The following is a 4,662-nucleotide window of genomic DNA, read 5'->3' as shown; positions in this document are numbered from 1 at the left end:
CACAGCCTCCTGCTCCTTTCAAACTTGGATGTGCTTAAGTATGCTCAGTTTGTTCTAAATGAAAAGTCATGGTCTGTACCCCTCCCTGATGCTCTCAGATTTTGAATCCATAGCTGAACTATTCCTAGAAATGTGTATTTTAAGCAAGCACAACAGATAATTCCATGGATTTTGACAATAAAAACAACTCTTACCATCAGTGAGTATTCTTTCCTCTTCATTCTTCCTTTGTACCACAAGGCTTGTTTACTTGTCAATAATGTACAAACAACAGAACATCAAGCTAAACGTGGTTTTGAAATAAGATTTGACTTTTCACATAAACAGAGGCCCAGAGTCAGGCTGTTCCGGGGATGGTCATTGAAAACTCAGGGCTTTCTACTCCACTGGGTCCAGGTATCAACAAGGACACCATGTGGCTCCCAGGTGGCTGCCGGAGCTCTGAGCATGGTATCCCCTCCCCAGAGTGTCTACACACACATCCACACAATAGTGCCCAGATCTAGTTGAACTAAAACTCCTGATTAATTGAATACCTTCAGAAGAAATAACCACTAACTGGTATTTCTGAGCAATCAAACCAGTTATGTCATCGGATGTACAGCCATAGGTAAGTAAGACTGCAATCTTAGCCTTTGTGTTTTAAGCTCACAAAGGAGACTACTGGTTCAAGGCCCTACATAACCTGAAATAGAGCTTTTAGAATTCATTGCACTTAAATTCATTTGGGCCACAATCATTAAAAAATAAAGTTATGTAATTTTATACATTAAAAAATTGTGTGTTAAATGAGTGTTTGTGAAACCAGGGAAAACAAGCAATACCTGTTTTTTCAGAGGTCTATTTATTAGTACATATGCTTCCCCACAAATAAAATAAATATGGCATTTTTCACCTGAAGAATAAATAGTTTTTATAATATGCTCTTTATAAAATATAGGAGAAGGCTTTTAGACAAAATCACCCTTAGTTTATTATGACTATTTCAACCTGAGTGCCACAAGAATTTTTTAAACGTGCAATACCTGACTATTTAGCCAGGAGCACAGGCCTCTTATCCCTTATATTGTCCAATTTAAGAAGTGACAACAGGTAAGACAACAATAGCCATCCAATGTGAATGAATCAAAATTATACCTATTTTTTTTCTCTGATTGGCATATATATAGCAGAATTTTAGCAATTAGTTTAACTGTGCCTTGAGATGAAAAAGGTTGAAAATTGTTGGTTTATTGGGTGGATGCATTCACATGTCCCTGAGTCTAGATGTCAGTTTAGTTAATTTACATGAATAAAAACCAATAAAACTTTTACATAATTCAAGTGATTAATAAAAAAAACTATTACTTATAAGCTTGTTCAAATATCAAAACTGGACCCTGGCCAGTTGGCTTGGTTGGTTGGAACGTCATCCCAACACTAAAATGGTTGCAGTTCGGTTCCCAGTTGGGGCACATACCTATGTTGTGAGTTCTGTTCCGAGTCAGGGTGCCTCTGGGAGGCAACTCATCATCAGTCTCTCTCTCTCTCTCTCTCTCTCTCTCTCTCTCTCTCTCTCTCTCTCTCTCTCTCTCCCTCTCTCATCAATAAACATATTCTAGGGTCAGGATTAAAAAAAGAAAAAAAGAAAATCAAAGCTGGCACTAACTAAAATACACTGGTAGTTATATATTATGTCACTAAAACTTCATGGTAATATTTTCTGGAGAATTTAAATGAACTCTCCTATATTTGTGTATATTTACCATATCAATCCATTGTAGACTTTAACACATGTGTTAGTGCCCCAGGACTGCCATGACAAATTATCACCCTGGGTGGCTTAAATAACAGAAACGTATTGTCACAGTTCTGGAGACCAGAAGTCCAAAATCAAGGTGTCTGTAGAGTTGGTTCCTTCTTGGGGATTCAAAGGGAAAATCTGTTCCATGTCTCTTTCCTAGCTTCTGGGGGTTGTTGCTAACTCTTGCAGTCTCTTGGCATATATACATATCACTCCAATCTCTGCCTACATCTCCATTCTCCCAGTGTGCTGTGTGCATGTCCTGTCCTCTCCTTGTAAGGACATCAGTCTTCTGATAAGGATCTTTTTAGTCCAGTGTGATCCCATCTTAATGTACACCTTAAGATGTATTATTTGAACACTATTTCCAAATAAGACCCCATTCTGAGGTTCTGGCTGACTGTGAATTTTCAGGAGCAACTCAATATAGCATATTTGTCTTTGATATTTTAAGTTAGATAAATGCACTATTAGTTAATAAGGCAAAATGAAACCTTGGAAGCAAAATACCTCTTAACATTTTTAATATGCCAGTAGTATTGAGGAAACATTAAAATATATTGTCTGTATCCAAAAATCTTATGTTGGGATTCAAAAATATGTAAATCAGTAGCCTTGTCTCTATTAACTAAGAAATTCTTTTGGTAAAGAAATATGTTAATAAATATTCCTACTTAAATTCTAGTTATAATTTATATGCATGTTACTGTTGTTTATTTATTGTTTGTTGTGTATTTAACCATTGGTTGGAATAAAGATTACTCAGTTATCTATTAACAATGACAAGGGACATTACCCCAAGTCTCCTTTTTAGAATACTATGTTACCCTCTCTACTCTTGATGTGAACATTAGTTGGTCATGTACCTGTAACCAACCACAGATAATACATTTGTAATTCCCTGCCACCCTACAATTGTTGCTGATACTAGTCATAAGGAATTAACAGTTCTCTCAAGCTTTGTAATCCCCCTTCATTGACGTCACTGGAAGTGAGGATGATCTCCTAACTGACATCAGGGAGAGAGAACACTAAAGAAGAATTATTGATATGCTAAGTTTATACAGTGAACATTTTAAAGTAAAAATTATAGGTTAAGTAATTCAGCTGCATTTATCTCAACCAATAGCACATACTGTGTATAAATATGACTATTATAAGGAACATTGGTTATTCTTCAGCTTACAGTGATTTTATACTACATCCTCTTCCAAGAATATTGATCCTTCTATGTTTTGTTCCCTAAGTAGATCTCATCATAATTTCTGGGTAGTGCTAAAAGTGAATACCTGATGTTGTTAAAAATAACTCCATGTTCTTTAATTGTGTTGTATTCACAAAGAATATCATATTTCCTATAAACTTACCACTTTTCTGGTCTAACTGATACTTTGGAAGAAGACTATGAAGTACTCTCTTTTACACTGTGGATTTCCATTTCAGTACTCACCTGCCTATAGATAGCCTATTTTTGCTTTTAAACTCGTTGAATGCTATTCAAATCCCCAAATTCCTAGCTGGAGAACTTAGTGCTTATGGGTTAGATTCTGATCTGCTGTAATCTAAGCTCTTCAATGTTGATAAGAAAGTTTGGGACAATTTTACATAACAATAATAATAGGACAAGAACAATTGCTAGAAGAATGGTGAACAGAATAAAAAAAAGTAACGTGAACTCAAGTTCTTAATGAATGTAACAAAAAATATATATGTTTTGGGAAAAGCTAAAAATATATTCTCTTTTATTCCAGTTGCAAATTATATTTAACCTATTGATATCAATAAAAACAAAAGATTACTGCCTAGCCAGCATGGCTCAGTAGTTGAGCATCAACCTATGAACCAAGAGGTCACAGTTGAATTCCCAGTCAGAGCATATGCTTGGGTTGTGGACTTGATCTCCAGCGTGGGGCTTGCAGGAGGCAGCCAATCAATGATTCTCTCTCATCACTGATGTTTCTATCCCTCCTCCCTTCCTCTCTGAAACCAATAAAAATATTGTTTGTTTTTTTTAAAAAAAAGATTACTGATTACCCATTCCTGATCCTCCAAAGAAGTGGGAGGAGGGGAGTTTGGTGTCATGCTGTGCAATAGGCAATGTTTCACTTGTTTTTTTTTTTTTTTTTTTTTAATAGAACTAATGCTTATAACTTTCACTGGGTTAAGAATCATTTATGGCCCTCTCCATTCTCAACTAACCTGATTTGTAACATAGTGGTTAAGGCAACAAGCTTTTGCATCAGTGCGGTTTGATTCCCTTAGGATGTTAATATTTATTGAGGATCTCCTAGGTCTTCTAAGCACCAGAGAAACAGCAACAAACAAAAGAGACAAGGTTCCTGTTCTGGTGAAGCCCACATTCTACTATGGAGAGAGATCATTTAAAAATAAACTAAACAGATAAATAAGCAAGATAACATCAGATAAACAAATGCTCTGCTATAATAATGAATTTAGTGGGGTTGAAGGTAGTTGCTACTTTATTTTTTATTTATTTTACATATATGTTTATTGATTTCAGAGAGGAAAGGAGAGGGAGAGATAGAAACATTAATGATAAGAGTTAATCATTGAATGGCTGCCTCCTGCAGTCCCCACACTGGGGATCTAGCCCTAACAGGGAATTTAACCATGACCTCCGGGGACAGGGTAGAACTACTGAGCCATGCCAGCCAGGTGGGTGGTTGCTGCTTTAGATAAAGGATCAGAAAAGGCTTCTTGGAGGAAGTGGCATTTGAACTAGTACCTGAATGAAGAAAGGAAACCTGTAATGCAAGTTTCGAGCTTCCTGCAGTTTCTGCATCAGTAAAATAAGGAACAGGGCTGCTTTGATGATGAAATGTGTGAGTGAATGGAAAGCACTTAACACTGACCTAGTA

The sequence above is a fragment of the Myotis myotis genome, unplaced genomic scaffold, assembly GCF_014108235.1.
Source record: "Myotis myotis isolate mMyoMyo1 unplaced genomic scaffold, mMyoMyo1.p scaffold_m19_p_8, whole genome shotgun sequence".
NCBI classification, from domain to species: domain Eukaryota; kingdom Metazoa; phylum Chordata; class Mammalia; order Chiroptera; family Vespertilionidae; genus Myotis; species Myotis myotis.
The sequence above is the reverse complement of the archived record's forward strand: the minus strand, read 5'-3'. Positions refer to the sequence as shown.